This window comes from Physeter macrocephalus, chromosome 7 (genome assembly GCF_002837175.3).
Source record: "Physeter macrocephalus isolate SW-GA chromosome 7, ASM283717v5, whole genome shotgun sequence".
Lineage (NCBI taxonomy): Eukaryota > Metazoa > Chordata > Mammalia > Artiodactyla > Physeteridae > Physeter > Physeter macrocephalus.
Window position 1 is genome coordinate 34,529,358 of NC_041220.1, and position 22,875 is coordinate 34,552,232.

The 22,875-nt window shown below is 37.4% G+C and overlaps 1 protein-coding gene across 1 annotated transcript in view; it reads right to left on the reverse strand.

Moving 5' to 3' along the window:
* The window catches only part of LOC112065631 (F-box/WD repeat-containing protein 7-like), a 117,887-nt gene extending 95,300 nt beyond the window's left edge, over positions 1–22,587 (reverse strand). The window contains exon 1 of the mRNA XM_028492549.2: positions 21,827–22,587. The gene's annotated coding sequence lies outside the window, so the exon portion shown is untranslated. The remainder of the gene's footprint in view (positions 1–21,826) is intronic.
* Between the last annotated feature and the right edge of the window lie 288 nt (positions 22,588–22,875).

A 22,875-nucleotide genomic window follows, 5' to 3' on the forward strand; every position in this document is an offset into this window, starting at 1 on the left:
TAAAAATGTACTCTGGACAGATGGCCAACCCACCTTTTGTAAACAAACCAAGAACTTAAGTCAAAGCCAAGATTTTTCTTAAGGAAAAAAAATTGAGACCACTATACTAAATAAATACAAGAAGGATACAAACATTTCTATACCATAAGCATTAGAAGGAAGCTCTCAGAAAAGTTTTTAAAACTGTTATTATCAAATACCCAATAAAACCAAATAAAATTTTTAACCACGTTTCCATGAAATAACATATTTGGCACAAGGTAACTTATGAAGAAATACTCCAGTTCTAATTAGTGCAAAATGTAAAAGGAATGATGGAAATAGAAAATCACCACTTGGCAAACACCTTAGCAATAATCATTTCAGGTATGAATCATCAATGAAAGTAAAAAGTAGAGAGGTATGATGAAAAATAAGATAATTATCTGGTCACAAAGTATCTTCTTACAGAATACCTATTAATTACAAAGGAAAAACACAACTATGGGGGACAACTGTATCACCTTAACCAATAAACAAAATTAACATCACTGGTAATTGTATAAATCAGTATCATGTGCCTCCTACTAAGCTTAATAATGTCACTTCTATAGTATTCTCAACCAAAACATTCAACATTAATTACATAAATCCAAATTGTGGGACATTCTACAAAATTACTGGCTAGTACTCTTCACAGTGTAATAGTTATGAAAGACAAATATTTTGGAATTGTTTCAGATTAAAGAAAACTAAGTGGAGACATGATAACTAAACTGCAACTGCATTAGATCCTGGACAGAGAAAGGACATTAGTGAGACAACTGGTAAAATCTGAATAAAGCTTGGAGATTAGATAACAGTATTATATCAACGTTAGTTCCCGGATTTTCATAACTGCACTGTCACTGTGTAAGATGTTAACACTTGGGGAACCTGGATGAAGGCTGTATGAGAATTCGTGGTAATATTTTTGCCATTTTTTTCTCACTTTGAAAAAAAAAAGTAAAACCACCTATAAAACAAAGCTAATAAATCAGAATACAGTCTTGTTTTTATATTCTACCAAATTGTTAATGTATCTGTGAGGAAACTATTACTGTTGACCCAGTCTTTCATGGGGATAATAAACAAAATGACATGTTCTAGGGTAGATACTGAGATTAAATAACTTAAACTACCACTGCTTCTTGCTAAAAGAATGCGATAAAGAAAAGCCAATAAAAATCAGAAATAATCTTATATAATTCCTGCAAAAGTTTTTACTATAGTAGTTTTCAACTGGGAGCAGTACTATCCCCTTAATAACTGTTGAAGTTGCTTTTTGAATCAGTAATTATACACAATTGCAGCACAATGACATCACAATGGAGGAGGAGACCAGAAAAGCATGGGACTCTCTCACCAATGGATTGTCTTTTTTTTTTTTAACATCTTTATTGGAGTATAATTGCTTTACAATGGTGTGTTAGTTTCTGCTTTATAACAAAGTGAATCAGTTATACTTATACGTATGTTCCCATATCTCTTCGATGGTCTTATCCAAAATACTAACAGCACCGCTATTGACGCATACTCCCTACAGGATGGTGAAGAATGTGACGTGGGCAACAATGAAGAGTTCATTTGTTACAGCTGTTAAACGTCAGCCTGAGACGCCCAGATTTGCAGAACCTCCTGCTCAGGAAGGTTAAAGTGCCGTCATAAAGTCACACACCCATTTAGACAATTAGCTGTGATTTAAACTGAGGTCTCCTGTGCTCCTTGAAGTATGGGGGGGGGGGGGGGCGGGCAAAATATAAAGCAGAAGACTTTTCTAAATATGGCCACTAAGAAACATTCTCAACACTCATGAATGAGTAGCATATACACAAAGATGTTCACTGTAGCATTTTTTTATACTTATTAAAAAACCTGGGAACAACTTAAATGTCCAGTAGTTAAATTATAACATATCTCACCATTTTACTGGAAGAGTCAGAATAAGTTTAACAGCTCTCTTGTTAATAAACATTAAGTTACAGAGTATAGCTTTTCTGAATTTCTATCAGAACTAACAAAGAATTTTCATCCCTAATGGACTCACCTTTCAAATAAAGTTGTGTGAGGATATCTGTAGTACTAAATTCCTGGAAGTATAACTCCTTTTCCACAGATATTGTCAAACTGCTCTCCAAAAAGGCTGCCTAAATTTACACTCCCAACAACGGCGGAAGGAGCCTGAAAGATTACTATAGATCCCTCCAGCCACAGGTCAAGCCTAATAAGGGACAAGAGCAGAATTAGACTTTTTGTAACTGAAAAAAATACTGGGAAAGCTATGAGCTTGACCCAAGAGGATGTTAAGGGGCAACTGAAGAAAATTCAAAAGATAGTGACTGGAAAAAAAAATGAAACTTTCATGACTATACTCACTGAGTTCAGTCTTTTTAGTAAAAAGGCTAACCTCACAAAGTCTTTTTATATTATCTTTTGTTTTAATTTTTAATTATTTTTATGTAAAAAGTGAAGCAATGAACAGTTGATTTTTGTTGTTATTGCCAAATGATTAGAAAGTTGTTGCAACATAAATTACCAAATCAGCCAACTTTTCCCTCACCAATTTGAAATGCTGCCCATGATAAATACCTATGTATATTGGGATCTCTTTTTTAAGTACTTTCCTCAAATTCATCCTAGAGTGTTTCATTTACTATCATTTCAGGATACTTCTTAATATCAGAAATAGTTCTTCTGAAAACTGAAAAGCACACCTACAGGCTTCAGAATGCAAAGCTTCTTAAAGGACTGATCCCAAAAATAAAGTCTGGAATTCTATTATTTTTCTCCAAAAAGAAGCTGGCATGACTTATCTCCCCTTTCGTTCATCAAATGCAATATGGATATAACAGAAAGGCCAGGAGCTTAGTTAAAATCAGGCACACCTAGATTAGCATCCTGACCCTGCACTGGTTGCATGACCATGGGCAATTACTTAAAATTTCTGATCCTCCATTTTTTCATTTGTAAACAAAGTCCAAAAGTCCATTCATAGTGTCCTTTTTCCCACTGATATTCCCTTATCTCTTTTTCTAAGTATAGGTAATCAAAATTCAAGTGGATACACTTTTGAAGCCAGTAATTTGAAGAAATTATTCTACAGAAAAAAAAAAGTTCTCAATGTACTATTATGAAAAGATTTCTAGGATACACTGTGAAATTTTTGTTTAAAGTCTGTATACTATGCTCTTTTTTCTGTAAAATAGGAGAATACCACTATATATCTGTGTTTGTATCTCTGCATGTGTGCGCATGCACGCATGCACATAAAGACATTCTATAATTTTTAAATAGATGTAAAAATATTTTACTTTTACTATTTCATACATGTCAAAAGCAGAAAAAGACTGACTCTATCTAGATAAGTAAAAAAAAAACAAAAACAAAAACTGAGGCCCCAGAAAAAACAAACTGCTAATAGTGTTAACTAGAAAATGAATGATTGAGTTCATGTATCAGAGGCTGATTCAAATGAGGTTGACTGACATTATATTTCTATTGGACAATGTTGTGTTAAATGGCAGCTAAATGAGCTTTTTCAGAGCTTCATGAGTCCTCCTTCAATTCCCTTTGTCTTATGCTCAGGAAGTAAGATTTTTCCCAGAGTGTTTCTTATACTGTGAAACACTGCACACACAAAGCAACATGAAATAAGCAATAATCCTAAGTGACTAGGAGGGAAATCTCTTACGTTTCCTAAAATTCAAATTGTACTATGAATCTTAACAAGAAAAACTGAGATGAGTACATTTTGAGATTCTCTTGGGGGTTAGGACTATCTTAAATAACAAGTGAAAAGCTTCAGGCAATAACAAAGTGTAATATTTTAGGAGCTTAGAACTTCCAGCTGAAAACTGCTTCTGTTTATGGCCCTTACAAAGACAGTAAGTAGAAAAGTGGACCAGGAAGCCATGCAAGCACAAGTATGGTTTAGCAGAGCCAACCCTGATTATGCTGGAAAAAAATACCTAGGCAAAGAAGAAGTCAAGAACATCCCAGAATTGAGTTCAGAAAGGTTCGAAGAGAATCATTTTACCCCCACAATGAAGGAATAAACCTAGGACCTAACAAAGAAACTGTTTCTTTAAGAATGAGGGGCGTCTGAAGAAAACACAAAAATTAAGAACACTGTCTTAATTTTTTTCTCACCCCTTAAAATACCAGAAAATGCTAACTAATCTACACTAACAAAAAAACAGATCAGTGACTGCCTGGGGCTGCCTCTTCTCAGGCTGATGGAAACGTCTAGATTGTGGTAATGGTTTCATGTATACACTTGTCAAAACTCATCAAATGAAACTCTTTAAACGGATGTAGTTTACTGTACATATTATACCTCAATAAAGCTGAATGAAAATAAATAGGAAACAAACAAACAAAAAAAGCAATCACCATTTGCCCTGTGGCAGTCACAATGTAGCTGCCATTCCCTGTGCATGTGGGAATTTGGTCATGGCAGTTTATATCACCATAATTTTTACTGAATTCTGTGTACTCTTGGTACACACATGTCGAGTTTACTTCCCAATTTTAAATGTCCCCTAAAAGACTACACTATGATTCAGCATTGAAACAAAAAATTATCCTTGCAAAAAAAGCACAGAAAACAGCAATGGGGAAAAAGTTTGACATTCGTGAAGCAAGTATTTGTGCTTAGAAGAATGACCACAATTCCGCTTTTTTTTTTTTTTAAGAAGGCAACATCCAAGTACTAATAATGTATTGTATCATACTTTAAGCCAGCATTTTCTTCCTTATTGATAAATAAAATAACAATTTGTCTTAAAACTGATCATGTGGTAGACAGCATTCTAAGATGGCCTCCAAGATTCTAACACCTTGGTGTACACATCTTCTCAAACTTATTCAACCAAATATTAATCTAAATGCTGTTGTGAAGGGATTTTACAGATGTAGTTAAAATCTCTAATCAGTTGACTTTAAATTACTGACATTATTGTAGTAGGCCTGACCTAAAGAGATCAGTTCTTAAAAGAATGCAGAGTGTCTCCTATTGTCCTTAAAGTAGCAAACCACCATGTTGTGAACTGCCCATAGGGAAGACCACAGGGCAAGAACTCAAAGGTGGCCTCTAGAAGCCTCTAGGGGACTGAGTGGTCCATGACAGAGAGCCAGCAAGAAAACAGGGATGCCATTCCTACAAACGCAAAGCATTGAATTCTATGAACCACCAGTGAGCCTAGAAGAGAACCATGAGCCTCAGATAAGATCACAGCTCTGGCTGACACCTTGATTTCACTCTGGTAAGACCCTGAGGACAGGACCCAGCTAAACCGCGGCCAGACTCCTGACCAACAGAAAGTATGAGATAAACTGCTAAAGTTGTGGTAATCTGCAATGCAGCAATGGAAAACTAACACAGATGCCTTCTTAGATTTGAGGAAATATGGTTTATATTATTTCTCTTAAACGCTGCTAATCTGCTCTATCATCAGAACAATTTCTTATACTTCACATTATTATGAGTGTTATTATTCAATTTCACAAATCAGTAGGATGAGGCGATACCACTCTGAAAACTTTACTGGCAAAAAAAAAAAAATTTATAACATCTAAGAATTTATTTCCTCCATCAACTGGGCACACAAATTTAGTATATTTGCTTCTGTCTTTCTAAACCAGTGACATACCAAAAATAAAGAAATAAGTAAATATCTCAGTCCTTATCCGTTTCTAAAGGAATGAAAGTAAAGGTGAATGTGTGATAAGAAAAGTTAATTTTTAGATCTAGCAAGGCCATATAATTTGGGACAACCATCTAGTTTCTAAGACCTCAGGGAACTCAGCTATTTTAAAAAAAAAAAAAAAAGGCTAATAGAAACCTGAATAAAGTCTGGAGTCTAACTACTAGAAGAAAAATATACATACATGAATGGATAATAACACTTGCTCTGCCAACCTTATGTAGTATACAATTAAATGCAACTGAAAACAGCCTGCACTTCTATAGATCTTACTGTGTGCCAGGCACTGTTCTCTAAATAATATATAAGAAATAAATGTATAGACGATAAATATAGTACAGAATAGTGATTAGGATCCCAGGCTGTAGAACCAGACTGCCTGGATACAATCCCAGGTCCACTACTAACTAAAGGTGAGATCTTGAGCATGTTTAACTTCTCTGGGCCAAATTTTCACCTATAAAATAGGGACATTTACAATACTCACCTTACAGGGTTACAGTGAGGACTGAATGAGTTAATATATATAAAGGAAATAGAAGAGTGCCTGGCACATATTAAGCACTCAAATGATGACATCAATATTATTTTTATAATAATACCATATTAACATTTACCTCTAACAAAGGCAAACTGTGTACTTGCTGAGGATCCTGCTGGACTGTCCCCCTGGGTGGCTTTTAGTTTTATTTAATTGTATGAATCTGCCAGGGCACAGTTAAAAATTACTACCGTATTTTTTAACCTTAATGATATGTTTACGGGTTTGAGTATTATGTCTGTTCCTATCTTAAATACTAATTGAAACTTATATGGAAACATTAAAAACTGACATTCTAGGGCTTTGCTATGCAAAATATAGTTTTGAGGGCCACCAAATCAGCATCACCTAGATGCTTGTTAGAAATGCACAATCCCGAAAGACACAGTGCATTTGGCCAATATAGTTTATGTTTCTTTTCCATGGGAGGGATAACATTTCAGGCTTTTTTCTTCTTCTCTTAATACTCATTACTTCCTTTTCTGTGCCTTTAAGGCTCCTGGATGCTATTCAGTCTTTTCACAGCAGGTGAAACACTATTTTTCAGGATATTTTAAGGAGAAAATAGCATTATTTAGGCCATAGAAGCCTTTCAAAAATATTATTCTATGCAAATCAAATACTAAAATGCAATACTCAAATTCAAATAAATGGTTTACAGCTAATGTTGTTGCTTTATAACCAAAAAATGGCACAAGCCACCAAGAAGTGGGATTAGGTCACAACTGCAACATGAAAAACTGATGCCTATGACTGGACACTGCTAATTAAGGTTACAAATTCAAGGTCTTAATCTTTATACGAAAGTACTTGAACTTTTGAAATCAGTGATTTGATATCACCTCATTAGTATAATACAGTGGTTCTCAAACTTTGGTCCCTCGATCAACAGTATCACTTGTGAAATTGTAAGAATTATTACATTTTTGCGTCTCACCCCAGACCTACTGAATCAAATACTAGGTTTGTGGACCAGCAATTTACGGTTTAACAAGGTTTCCAGGTGATCCTGATGCATGCTAAAGTTCAGGAACTACTGGAATAGTGGTTCTGGTATAGTAAGTTTATACTAAGTTTTCCATCACTAGATCGAATGCAATTCCACCTGATCAAGTTTGAAAATGTATGAATGCTGGAAACAGGACACTAAAATACTGAAACCCAACCTTTACGCCTGGAGACAAGTGCACCTATGACCAAGCCCATGAATTACAAAGAAATTATGTTATTTACAGCTGATGTAGTTCAAAGTTACTGCACATTTACTTGATTGTCTACTACGTATGGTTGCAGGATTATTTATAAACTTTGTATAACCTTAAACTTTTTACAAAACTACATTTTTTTATAAGTATGCAAGCTTGCAAGGTGAAAATAAAACTTGTTTGCCTGGAAGAAAAAAAGAAAGGGCAACCTGTGGTAGATAATGTGAAAGCACTAACAAGCCTAAGACTTAGAATCCTAAAATCTTGACGTGATTATCTGATTCCCTGTACCCCAACCCTAAAATCTTATTTACCAGAACTCAATTTCATTCAGGCATCTTTGGTCTTTAGTAGAACATCATTCAGCACACTGCTCTTAGTGTTTGCATGTAACTTTTGATAAAATCTTACAAAAGCACTGAATTATAATTCTGAAAGGAGCAAAGTTCAAATGCATATAACTATGGTTATAAATACAGTATTAAAACACAACCAAGAGGAAAGAGAAAATCTTTCAGGAAACTTTTTTAAGACCAATATCCAGGTTTAGCTCTTTTTAAGGTAACAAAATAAAATTTAAAACTATTTAAATCTCCTAATGAATAAAAATAATAGTGCACAGATGTCAAAACTACGTTCTCACTTTATTTATTAAATGTACAACACCTATAAGTAAACTAGCTGTGTAAGAAATAGTCCAGTACAAAGTATGGGAAGGAAGGAAAAAGTAATTTTTTTTAATGACCAACACCGTCTGAGCAAACGTACTCCACAGATATCCACTGACTTAAATAATTTATATCTTAGAGACTAGCAAGTGTCAATTATCAAATTTTCTGCTATACCTTCCAAGCATAACAAATCATAAGTTTTCAAGTCTTAAATAATATAATTCTGAGGCTCATCCCCTAAACAAGAATCTCTTTCAAAAGATTTAATTCTAACTACAAAACACATTTTACATATAGAAAAAAATTATTTATAAAAATCACTTCGCTTCATGATCTTTTAGATTTTACCTAGAAAGATTTCTTCTACTGCTAAAGATGTATCTGGGACACCTGTCCTGATGTTGATACCAAAAGCAAGACTAAATTTAATAAAAAATGCAGGTTAGTGTAAGTTAGTTAAATCACAGGTTTAAATTTCATGATTATTTTGTATAAGGACATAAACTTGGGAATTGCTTCTCCATGAGTCTGTTAATCGTCTTCCTTCTAACATCTGTACAGGATGAAATCCTATTATTTTCCCCTCCTACCTCAGTACTACCACTTTCAAAACAAAACTCCTCCACTGAAACTTAGGAGGCAGCAGCACAGTAATTAAAACATAGACCACAGAGTCAATGGATCTGGATTTGAATCTCAGGTCTGCAAGTTCAAATTCCTAGCTATATGTTCTTAGAAAATTTTGTGAATCTGCTTCTTCTGCCATAAAACAGGCTTACTAGTACGTATTTCACAGGCACTGCTGTGAAGAATAAATTTAAAAAGCATGTAAAATTCCTTAGCACAGTGCCTGACGTATATCAAACATTCAATAAGTGATAACAATGATAATCAAAACAATGACTGTCAACAGAAAGAGAAAGACAAATACCATATGATATCACTTATATGTGGAATCTAAAACAGGACACAAATGAACTTATCTACAAAAGAGAAACAGACTCACAGACATAGAGAACAGACTTGTGGTTGCCAAGGGGTGGGGTGGGAGGGGGTGGAGGAGGGATAGATTGGGAGTTTGGGATTAGCAGATGTAAATTATTGTATATAGAATGGATAAGCAACAAGGCCCTACTGTACAGTACAGGGAACTATATTCAATATCCTGTGATAAACCATAATGGAAAAGAATATGAAAAAGAATGTATATATAAGTGAATCACTCTGCTATACAGTAGAAATTAACACACATTGTAAAACAACTATACTTCCACAAAATAAATTTTAAAAACCATGACTTGTCAAATTATTAATTGATTTTATCAAATTATCAAACCTATATTCTTATCCTCTAGATTCACAACCCTCTCCTAGCTAATTCTTTACAAATAGCTGGGGGCAGCTCTGAGGTAAAAAGCAGTCATTATCAAGAAAAAGAGACATAGTAGGCAACTTCCTCACCCTCCTTTTCTCCCATGCTTCACTAGCCTCAGTCATTATCCATACTTGAGAGTAAATACATACTCACTCAGTTTGGGCCCAAATGTAAAGGAGATCAAAAGCCTTATTTAACACTTGTACTTAATGACAGCTCATCTATAATGTAAGACTGATACCACACGTTCATCTTTCCAACAAGCTCAACACTAGATGGACACACAGGTGAAAAAGAAATCAACCAAAAACATCTTTCAGGAAGTACCTGTTGGATCAAGTCTCATTAAGTGAGTCAAGGAAAGAAAGATCGCCTTAATGCATCACATGCACCAAGTATCTAGGCTGTTTTACTTCTAGGATACACTTTCTAGAAATGAAGAAAAAAGGTCACATGAAATATCTATCAACTTTTGCAACTGGCCTCTAATTCATTCAATAAATATTCACTGAACACTAAGCACTCACTTGGAAACAAAGGTGACAAGATAATATCCTTTTCTTGTAGAGCCTATTAAACAAAAGAGAAACAGACTCACAGACATAGAGAACAGACTTGTGGTTGCCAAGGGGTGGGGTGGGAGGGGGTGGAGGAGGGATAGATTGGGAGTTTGGGATTAGCAGATGTAAATTATTGTATATAGAATGGATAAGCAACAAGGCCCTACTGTACAGTACAGGGAACTATATTCAATATCCTGTGATAAACCATAATGGAAAAGAATATGAAAAAGAATGTATATATAAGTGAATCACTCTGCTATACAGTAGAAATTAACACACATTGTAAAACAACTATACTTCCACAAAATAAATTTTAAAAACCATGACTTGTCAAATTATTAATTGATTTTATCAAATTATCAAACCTATATTCTTATCCTCTAGATTCACAACCCTCTCCTAGCTAATTCTTTACAAATAGCTGGGGGCAGCTCTGAGGTAAAAAGCAGTCATTATCAAGAAAAAGAGACATAGTAGGCAACTTCCTCACCCTCCTTTTCTCCCATGCTTCACTAGCCTCAGTCATTATCCATACTTGAGAGTAAATACATACTCACTCAGTTTGGGCCCAAATGTAAAGGAGATCAAAAGCCTTATTTAACACTTGTACTTAATGACAGCTCATCTATAATGTAAGACTGATACCACACGTTCATCTTTCCAACAAGCTCAACACTAGATGGACACACAGGTGAAAAAGAAATCAACCAAAAACATCTTTCAGGAAGTACCTGTTGGATCAAGTCTCATTAAGTGAGTCAAGGAAAGAAAGATCGCCTTAATGCATCACATGCACCAAGTATCTAGGCTGTTTTACTTCTAGGATACACTTTCTAGAAATGAAGAAAAAAGGTCACATGAAATATCTATCAACTTTTGCAACTGGCCTCTAATTCATTCAATAAATATTCACTGAACACTAAGCACTCACTTGGAAACAAAGGTGACAAGATAATATCCTTTTCTTGTAGAGCCTATTAAAAAATCTTTCCAGTTTGTTTTTCTCTCTTCCATTCATTTGTTAACTTAATATATGCCTACTATATGGCAGCAAATGTTAGGCATTTGGCAGAAGGAGATATTTACTGAAAAGATGAATAAGCTAGAACCCTTGTTCTCAAAAAACTGACAGACCAGTAAAAGAGAAAAATACTAATAACTATGTTAAGCGCTATAAAAGCCACATAGATACTGCGGGTAACCAGAAGAAAGAATAACTAACTCTACTCACATTAACCAGGACAGGCTTCCTAGAGGAGATGATATTTAAGTACAGTCTTAAGAGATAAATGTTTCACAGATGAAAGGGAAATAATACTCCAGGCAGAGAAAACAGCAAGGTACAGAGACATACATAAAGACATATACATACATAAACACACAAATATGCATATGTTGCATACAAATGGATATACAGTCAGCTTTTAGATACAAGTGAAGGATGTCAGTATTTATACAGAATCTAACTGGCAAAGTACCTCATACTACAAAGATAACCAAATGAGAAACAGCTTAACGATAAAGCAAGGTTTCCTAATCTTGGCACCATTGACCTTTTGAACCAGATAATCCCTCGTCGCAGGGTGCTGTCCTGTGTACAATGATTATACCTGGCCTCTACCCACAAAATACTAGTAGCACCCTCACACATACCTCTCCCCCAGCTGTGACCATCAAAAACATCTCTGGATATTACCAAATGTTCCCTGAGGCTACTGCTATATGCCAGGCAATGTTCTGTGCTTCTCATTTATTCTCATTTAATCTAACAACATAGTATCCATGAGGTAGTTATTATTTTCCCCATCTTACAAATAAAGAAACTGAGGCCAAGAGTTAAACAACCTGCCAAAAGTCACACAACCAGCCCGAACGGAACCCACACAACGGGGATTCAATGCCTACTCTAAGCACCGTTCTGTTGTCTCTTATTCATGCCTCAGCTTTTTGCATCAGATACTTGGAAAGTTAATATTTTGAATCTTATCTGGAAGTAAAAACTAAAATTATCCACGCAAGTGGAAGTTAAATTAAAAGACTTCCAACCTCAATTCAGGATAAATTAACAAGTATTTTTTTAAGCACTGCCTGTATGTATGCCCTGTACCAACTTTGGGAACTAGAGTGGCTCAAAGAAAAGAAAACTACATTTATTAAGGATCTGGTATTATCTTTTCCATACATTCTCTCTCTGAAATCTCACAACATCCCTGTGAGGTAGGTATTATCTTTTTTTCAAGTGAGGAAGCTAAGGCTCAGAATAGAAAAGTGGTCCCTGACCTAAAAAGGCTTACAATTTAATTGAAGATAAAAGAAAAGTATTTTTTAAAAAAGACAGAGAATAAGCAAGTTAAATATCTCCGTTAACAATAGACAGAAGGTGAGAAATTAAAAAAGAGCAGAAGGAAAGTATATAGTTAGATTAGTCAGGGAATACTTCTCAGAAGAGGTTTCTGTTATCCCCTTTTGGAAATGAAATGGATGAGCAAAACATGATAAAGCTGGGGAGGAGCAACACTTCTGTAAACAATGTGAAACAGAAGTATGAGGACTGAAAGGAAAGATTTGTGATAGCCAACTTAAACAGTAAGCCAAGGAAATGATGGAGTAATAAGTCTGCCTTAAAATTAAGATCGCCCAATAGCTGAAGACAATAGCACTAGTTGTGTGCTTTTAGGGTGCTCCTGCCACAAACACTCTCAAGCACAGCAACAGAACGATGAATGCAAAAGACCTAAAGGTGAAGACTGGTAGGGTTGGTTAATGGAGGCTTAGACATATGAGTCAAACACCAAATTTCATAAGAAGAGTGATGGGTCATCTACTTTGCTTTATGTATTTTATCTCCTTCAGCCAAAATGTAAGTTTCAAGAGGGCAGGGATTATAATGTTCTGTTCACTTAGATCAATGCCTGGCACAGGAAGTGTTCAGTAAATATCTGCTGCTGAATAAAGGCAGTATTCAAAATAGTGACATATTCAGAAACAAAGGTCACAAAGACCTTCAGCAACCACAAAAAAAAACAATAATATTGTAATATTTATTATTATTGCAACAACTAACATTTACTGAGCACTAACTCTGAGCCAGACACTGTGATCCATTATCTCAATCCCCTTAACTCCCTTTTTAGAGAGGTAGGTACTATTATTATCATCCCAGTTTTACAGGTTCACACACAGAATAAACAACTTGACCAAGGTCACAAAGCAGCACAGCTGGAACCTGGGTCTATCAACTCCAAGGCTTGCCTCTCAACTACTATGTCACATTTATAGAATTACAAGTATCCTTCTAAGGCAAAGCTAGGGAAATGTGGCCAATGAGGAAAGACAACAAACCAAAACCAAAAAGAAACTCTAATGTAGTCAAAAACCATATGTCCGCCCCCTCTCCTAGCAGGTACTGTGGATATTTTCCCACCCTAGAATACACTGATTATCCCATACAGATTAAAACTTCAATGGTTTAAAGAATCCAGATGTTGAAAACCTAGGAACTAGAGTCAATCATCTAATCAACATTTCAAAGGGTGGCAGATAACAAGTGGTAACACCCCGTGTCCACAACCCAAAGAAATAACAGGGTGTGACCTCTGACTAAGGCTGACCTCAAAACTTCCTGACCCATTCTCCCCAATCTGCCACTTCCCTCCCTCCTTCGCTCTGCGTCTCTCCCCTCCTCTGTACATCCCATCTCTCCTCTCCTACTAAAAGGCCTTTACAAAAACTCGGAAATTTTGTGTTTCCTACTCTCAATTTCTAATCTAGTTAAGTTAAAACTTTTATATTTCTCTAAGGAAAAAAAGTCTACCTGTGTAATACTCAGGTAGAAAAAAGGTTCCCCACTCGTTAGAGCAGCATTCCAAAAGTTATGTTAGTCAATGAAGAGACCACCAATCATGCAAAAGAAAGCTGATGATCCGCATATTTATTTATCTAACCTGGTATTACAGACATAATAAATAAACAGGAAGAAATTAAACTCACTAGAGAGATTATGCTCTTCTCCCAGCTATTCAGTAACCCATTCATAATTATAATTCTTTCTGAAAATCTCTAAAATGGAAAGAAGCTAACTCTAGAATTATAACTCCAATCACTACCAACAGAGAGAAATATTTAAAATACTGACTTTGTTTAAAAACTAGAATATCCATTAAATTAACTACTTAACCAGAGATCCACTAATATATAAGTCAATCTGATTTCTGCATTTACACCGAAATCTAAAGCAAACCTGCCTTAAAAGAAAAGTTCATGAGAACAAGAGTTGGCAAGACAAACAGTGCTAAGGAACATATCTCAATCTTTTCTTTCTGCCTTTGGATTTTTTTCGTACACTTATCTTAAATATACAGTTCTATTAAATAAACAAACTATGAAGGCATAGACAAATTGTTCTCAAAGTAGAAATACTTTCCAAATACAAAAAACTATCAAGAAGCATTTATTTCTTGAATTGGCCAACAGAACATTGATTATGCCAAGTTTGAAGGAAAAGTTATTTCTGAAAACTGATCCTGTATTTAATAAATATTAAGCATGAAAAGGGAATATCCAACCCTCCCTCCCTCGCTCTCATCATTTTAGGAAAAGGAGAAAACTAAAAATTTAGTTAAAACAAAATCCTTCAATAAAATCCTTCAAATAAAATTCCTTCAATCTTAATTTGAGATGTAATGATACAAATAAAACTTATTAAACTTCATGATTTTTTTAAAGTTTTTTATTCTCAGTGTTAAAGAGGTGGATAGTTAAAAGACTGGATAATCCAATTACATCCTGATATTTCTAAATGGACAATTTAAACCACAGTCATTTTCAGAGATAATCAATAAATTATTCAAAAAAGAGTCCTTTCTGATCTAAGCACTACTGAAGTCTTTAGGGATGAATTCAAATTCCAGTTATGTTCGAATCAGTCTTTCTTTTCTATTAATAATAAGCACAACAGTTCTGCCATTTCTTTACTTTTTAAGATTTTTTAAAATAAAAACATTAATGAATGATACACTGTTTCAGAGGCTTTTGAAAACACGGCAGAATTACTTCAGTATTATTTGACAAACTCAATGGCTGAATTTAAGTGTTCGGCAATATAAAGCCTGACTTTAGCCTTCTGTCTATGTCACACTTTAAAAGATCTTTAACTTAGTAAGTTAACAGTGATGGGTCACCTTACTATATGCCAGGCACTGGAAGAGCTTTGCATATGTTTTACATTATCTCATTTAATCCTAACAACAACCCTGTTTAAGACATGTCCCCATCAACAGGTGATAAAGTTGACAGTAAAAGGATAAGTAGCTTGTCCCATGTCACAAAGCCAAGAAAGGTACTGCCTAACTAATGAGTCTTCTGCCTCCAGAGTATCAATGTATCTTATGAGGGAAATGAGAAATGAATTAGCAACTGTTGCTGGCTCCATGTATGCATATTTTCAACCATTAGATAGTTATAAATTACCCACCATTATTAGTGGGACAAGTCTTTCTCAGACCTAGAGGATGTCATGCAAAGGTCTATTACTACCCCTTACACTACCCTGAAAAGCATGCCATTAAGATATATACATTCTTCCAAAAACAAACAAGCAATCTGTCTTGACACTTCACATTTGGCCTAACATATATTGATGGGTTCAGTATCTTCTCCTACGGTGATCCTCTCAGAGGAAAGGCTAAGTGATATTAAAAATATTTTGTACCACTATCTTTTAATATTTCCTAAATTCCACAGCAGTCATGAAGGAGCATCTAGCATGATACATGTACACACAGACACACAAACAGCACATGCTACCTCCTGCCTAAAGCCACCCAGATTTCCAATAGCTAACCTTCAGCTGGAAAAAAAGGGCAGAGGTGAAACAGCAGAGCAACAGAAACTGCACAATATCTGACTGATCTACTAGCTATCCCTTAGATGAGGGGAAAGAGCAAAAAATAAGATACCAAACAATAACGTCTCTTGCCCATTTTTTTAAATTATTTTTCAACTACCTGTATTGCAAGATAATATAACACAAACATAATATTTTCTTAGTTTTAGAGAAATCAATTGTTACTCAAAACTTTTTAAGGGAACATTTTAGAAAAACTGTTATACACTGGTTTGTCACTCAATATCCAGATCAAGTACAGATGTTCCCTCAAATATTTCACAATTCTGAAGGTAGAACAGGAGGAAATTTTAAATATACATGTGTGTAAAAGTATAATTATTAGAAAATATATACCCCATAGTGTTCAGGAAATGTCATGCAAATTTAGGAAACACACTCTAAACACACTGTGAAAGGGATCATGAGACAGTATCAATGAGGTATCATAAAAAAGTAGCAAAAATCTAAAACTACACTAAGGCATAAAACAGACTGGTTTGATACTCAGTGGGGAAAAGTCTCAAAGTAGAAATGTTTAACAGCAAGAGTTCATTATTTGAAAACAACTCTACTCATCTGCAATGACAATTCAGCTACACTAAAATAAATAAAACCTAATACACTACACTCTTTTCCCTGGTCCACTGAAAGTGTCACCAATATAGAATATTTCTATTAGGATAGAAGGTAGGAGATAGGAGATGGACACCTTGTGTCTTTTAAACTGCCACTCATCCTTAAGCTTGAAATAAAAGCAAGATTTTTTTAAAAAGCAAGGAAAGAATCCTCTCCTAATGAATAAAAAAGCAACTTTACAGTGACCTTCTTTCTAAAAGGTATACTAAAATTGTCAGGTTATGTAAAATTGTCAGACCCCTTTTTTAAAGGAAGAGGAATTGAAGTATCAATTATATATGTAGAAACATTATATAAAGTAAAAGCAGGTTTGAAACTAAAAAGTGGTCACTATTGCAAGAGTAACCCCTTCCCCTGCCATAAACAGGGGACTCCTGAGATAAATAAGATTTATGAAACTAGGGTAAAAATATACCACCATCCAATGTTGACATATGAAACAGATGTTTTGATATTAGCTGTGATGTAAAATTGCACAAAGTGAATTATCCTTTCTAAACAACACATTTGAGATTTATTTTTGGGGTGAATCTATTAACCCATGCTACATTTACCCTTAAGAACACAGCAAAACTTTTTAAAGTACACAGTTAAATGATTTAAGTGATCTGGTAAGATATAATACTTGAAATTAACAAAACAAAAATTGTGGAGCCAATAATTCTACACAATGAATTGTCATTGCAAAAGATCAAAGCTTTAAGAAACAGAAGTATCAAACCTTAATGTTCTTATAGTTTGACAAATATTTTCATCTGTTTCAAACAAACCATCAACACTTCTAAGTTTACATCTAAAGTAAATGCTTTACAACTTATTTTCAGAACCTTTCAAAATTATACTCACAAGTTCCTTCAAAGATACTTCTGGCCACGATACACGGCCAGTATATCACTATACGGTATCGTATATGGTATGGTATCTTTAAATAAGAAATACAAGTAGTCCTACTTTTTAGCTTCATCACTTTATAGATGGCATTGCCCCTGCTCCTCAGTCCATAGTTTTCATCACTGTGGAGGCAAAAGTACCTTGAACAGTAGACTCTGTGCGTTATGCAGAATCATTTTAAGACTGCCTCCGAGGAACACATCTCATTTAGAAAACAGAGACCAACTAAAAGAGCCAGTCCCAGCTTTGTAGTGGAATGAAGCTCATCCTGCATGTTGGTGGACTTGGCAGTCAGTGTTCTATACCAGGGGTCCATAAATAACGAGCCAAACCCAACCTACCTCCTGTTTTTATGTATAAGGTTTTATTAGAACACATTCACATTCATTCACTTAACGTATTGTCTGTGGCTGCGTTCAAGAGCACTTCAAGAGCAGAACTGCATTGTTGCGACAGAGACCATATGGTCCACAAAATCTAAACTATTTACTATTCAATAACTGGCCGTTCACCAAAAAAAAGTATGCCAACCCCTCCTCTACACAATGAGATGCTGGAGGCAACACAAGACTTCTCCAAAAACCATCTCCAAGTACACGAATCGGGCTGCTGCTAGCCTCGGTGTGGGCTTTGGGATCATCCGGTGATAAAACACACAAACACAGACACACCCCCTCCAGGCTCTTCAATCATCCCCTATCAGGCCCGAAGCTGCCAAGGCAGAGCCCACGAGGTGCTCACTCCCTACTACCAGGGTCCCACCTTCCCCACTTGTCTGCACTAGTAAATCATGTGAACCCAAAAAGGCTGCCCTTTAAAGCTCATCGAAACATGATTTCACCTGCATAAAAACTGTTGTGGAAAATAGAGGGTGAGGAGAGAAGGCACTCATATGGCATATATTCCAGATCCTAGAACCACCATAGATCTAGCTGTGGCCTGGAAGGTCCTACCATTTGAATTATCACTCTTAAGAAGAGGCCAAAGAGGCTACTAAGAAAGTGAACTGGAACTAAGGAACACAAAAAAGTGTGGATGTACATATTCCCTACCTCACAATCCTTAATCCTTGTTAGTGTCAACACTAAATGCAAGTTTCACCACAAAAATTTTAAATTTTAATTTTTAAAAAAATCAGTCTTCCAGTGTCCATAAATGCTTCGAAGATGTCTGAATTTTTTTAAGTGCCAAGTTGGGTTTTGTTTGTTTGTTTTTTAATAAAAAGATTTTTTTAAGGCATTTTCAGCACTGCTGTGCCAACACAGGGATATCCCCTCCATTGTATGGGACACAAAGACACACACCAACTGCTAGCAGGGGAAGCAGCGTTCTTTGCCAGCTATTTTTAGCCCCACTTCGTCATGTTAGAGACCAAACTTAGGATAATAATGAAAGGCAAACTTTAAAAACATGAGTTTGATGAAACAGATCTGTCCTTTTATGTATAAGTTCCTTAACACTGAAATTTTATATATTCTTCTGAACTTAATCTCAAGGGACCTATATACCTTACAAAAAGCTTGTTAGTGTTTCAAAAATAATCATCTGCCCTAAGACTGAACTGGTGGCCATGTTTAAAGGTTGTTCCTCCTTTTTCAATTTCAACCCTCATTCACTTTTAAAATAGTAGAGTCTCATCCATTCTCCTCTTCCTGTATCTGTGCTAACTTTAACACATTACCCTCCCCAAAAATACCCATTTTTCAGCTCTCTACTCTCCATCAGCACTATAAAGAAACCTTAGTACTTTTATAATGACTCTCAATTCTACATTTTCAGCATACCACTCATTATTTTACTGTCTTAAGATTGCATTGGTATCCAACTTTAACCCTAAAATTTAATGTCCAAAGTCCACTGCCTCATTTCTGAATTACTTTTTATAAGAAACCACTAGCACCATACTAACATACTGGAAGCACCTTCTTTTTCACCCCTCCATCTGTACAGCTCTTCAATGACTGTAGTGTAAAAATGTTAGTTCTCTAGAGAAACAAAATCCTAATCCAGGTATAATGCCTCTTGGCTTAAAATACGATTTCTTCTCAATGGTCTAAAACTACCCTCTCAGAAACACTGTTCTCAATTCATTCTTTGGGCTGTAAACATGTATCCACACAAACAAAAATTGGCCCTAAGCCTACTCAACAATCTCCCTCTGTAGTCCCATAAGCTAACTTCCTAATTACATATGTCCCTCACCCCCTCCAATTCCAAAAGTCTTAAACACTTTATCTCCACCTGTTCTTTTCTTCCTAAAAAACACTTTCTCCTGGCTCAGACACTCCAATAAGTTCTGTATAGTCCAACATCAACATTTCCCTAGTGAAAAATGTACAAATACATTTACATCTATAAGGTACCAAACAGTAGCTGACGTACAGTGGTCGTAGATAAAAACTGGTCCATTCCCCCTTTTCTATAATTTTGTGCAATCTGTGTTTCACTGCCTCTGCCACCATAAGCAAAAGCATCTCAAAGGCAGGGACCCACAAATGCTCTGCTGCTTCTTTGCTACCCAAATATACGATAAAACATTACCAAGATTTTTAACCAATCTATAGTCAAAACAACACAAGTCAAAGTTGTAAGCAACTTTGATGGAGTATAATCTACACTCAAACTAGTTTGTTGGTCTCTCCTCTTTTCCTCCCCCAAAAAACAGCCTAGGCAAGACTAGATTTCCTTTCCTCCTATCTTTGTGAATTATGGGATACATGACTTCCTCAAGGTCACAACATAACAGATCTAGAGACATTTTTTTTTGATTCCACGTCTAACATTACATCCACTACTCAATATTTTGATGCCAGTACTTATTTAAAATAGAATTTAAGGTTCCTAACAAAAGCATAACAAGGAAAAGGCATATAAAGAAAAACAAAACAGCTGGTGAAGTTCCAGAGGAGGGCAAAGTGATCAAAAGGATGGAAGAAATTATTCTAAGCCAGACAGAAAGTCAGAAAAGATGATAGTAAAGAGGAACAATCAAAATCTACAAACCAGGAAAAGATGAACTCCAGCTTGTTCTAGCAATTCTCAAAACACGAACTTGGGATGTGTCTTGAAACTTTATAAAGAGACAGGTTTGGGATAAGTAAATGAACTGTTACCTAATTCAGGGGCTGATAAACTTGCAGAATTCATCTCTTCAAAAGACAAAAAGTACAAGATGAAAAGTGTTTGAGAAAGTTTTAAAGAAGTTTAATCAAGATCCTGAATGGAAAAATTAGCATGGATAATCCCAGGCTTACATTCATGCCCACAAAGTTTCTCTCAGCAGTGGCTTCAGAGAGTGTGAGCTCACAGAGTTGTCTGGAGGGGCCATAATTCTTAGTACTGCCTATGTTCTGTTACATAAAATTCCACCCTATGCTTAACCCTAAGGTCTGTATAAACATATGAAATGTCAATTACTTTCCTGCACCTTAATTTGGCACTCTGAGGGGATACCTAAATTACAAATCAAAGATTTTATAGACTTCACAGTTAAAATAAAGGAAGAGGAAAAACATCACTCTTCAAAGAATTAAACATCAGAAGTTTCTCCTCATTTGATAGAGAAGCATGAGATAACTCAAATAAGCAAAGCTTCAAGTCATTCCAACAAATAAAAAACTGCTACCAATTAGGACATATGCTACTCAAAAAAAAAAAGCATTTGGGTAAGGAAAAAATTTAATACCTTTTATAAACTGGTTAAAGTACTAAATGCTCTCCCCCAAATCAGCTGTGATCAAAAGAACTCAGAATTTCCTGAGTAACTGAAATGTTACAGTGTCTTCCTGATACGCAGGAACTGCACCCAGGAAATGAGAAGGTAAAAAAAAATCCTGTACCACTAGGTACTGAAATGAAATCTCTCAAGGAAGACTGACAAAAAAGAAAGCAATTTTACTTTCAGGGGTTCAAAGAGTCAGGGCTTCCCATTTGGGAACCAAATAAGAGTTGCCCAGAGACAAAAACTACCGCGCTGTTTCCCAACGGGTGTACCAGGAAAATGTGTATTACAGAGATGTCCCTTGCGCGCACATAGGCTCTGGCTTCCTCAATTTCCTTTTGCCAATTGCTGGCCAGAAAGATACCAAGTGTCCACCCTGGAGAAAGACAGAACTCCTCGAAGAGAAACCTGTGGGCTTGCGTATCACACGTACAGAGCGCTAAAAGGTTACAAAACACTGGACTGCCGGATGCCTCTCCCCGCAGTGAGGACTAAGGTACCCCTCTCGTCTATACACTCCCAACACTCGTGGAAAACACCTGCAAAACTCCGGAGGACGCCCCAGCATCCTCCCCCTTTCTATCCCTCCATTCCCTTTCCCGGGGCCACTCACACTTTAGAGAAGAGCCGGGCGCTGAGAAAGTGGGGTGCTTCCCTTCCTCCTCGGGACTCAGGCGGCAGCTGCGGCAGGCTCCGGCGCGTTACTGAGGAAGAAGCGGGGCTGGGATCGCTAAGCCGGCGGCCACCCGGGTCTCTTCCGCGCCGCCGGAGCAGACGAGGCGGCGGCCCCGCTTACCTCCTCTTTTCCTCTTCCTGGGTCTCTTCAGGCTGGGTCTTCTGCCCGTCCCGGGCCACTTCTCCCCAGACAGTCACGTTTGGGAGGCTCCGGATTTTGTTTTTGAAAAGTTTCTTCTGGGCGGAGGCTGCGGCCGGCCCCCCGGGTCCCCCCCGGCCCCGCCGCCCTCGGGGCTGGGGCGGGGGAGGGGGCTCTAAGAACTCCTCCCGGAGTCCTGCCGAGGAGCCGGGGGGCCGGCGACTGGACGAGAAAGAAGACCCCCGAGGGGGCGGAGGGGAGGGGGCAGGGAAGGAAAGGACGGCGGCGCCGGTCCTGCTGTCCCCGCCGCCCCGGCCTCCGCTTCACATCGGGGTCCCCGCCCCCCCGGTCGGGGGGTGGTTGCCGGGCTTGGGGTCCCGGCTCATACACTCCGGGGCAAGATGCTACGGCCCCGGGCGGGTGGCCGAGGCGGCGGCGAGGTGGGGGACCCGGCCGGCTCCGCTCGGCGCCGCCCCCGCTCCCGGCTCCAGCATGTGTCGCTGCGGCTGGGACCCCCTCCCTCTACCTTGGGGGTCCCTCGCCCCGCGCCCCGGAACGGACAGAAGCTCCGGCCCCTCCTCAGCGTCCTCTCACCGCGGAGCAGCCGACTAGTCCCGACCCGAGGTAGCCGCCTCCCTGCCCCCCAGCCGCCGGCTCCGGCTTGGGCTCGGGCTCCGGCGTGTGCAGCCGCCGCTGCCGGCCGGGAAGGCGAGGGGGGGAGAAGAGGGGTGGCCGCGGCTCCCGCTGGCCCAGGTTAGGGCGGAGGTCTCGGCGGCGGCCAGTGCACGGGCGCTGGGTCTCTCGGATGCTCCCTCGCTCTCACGCTCTCGGCGGCGGCGGCGGTAGCG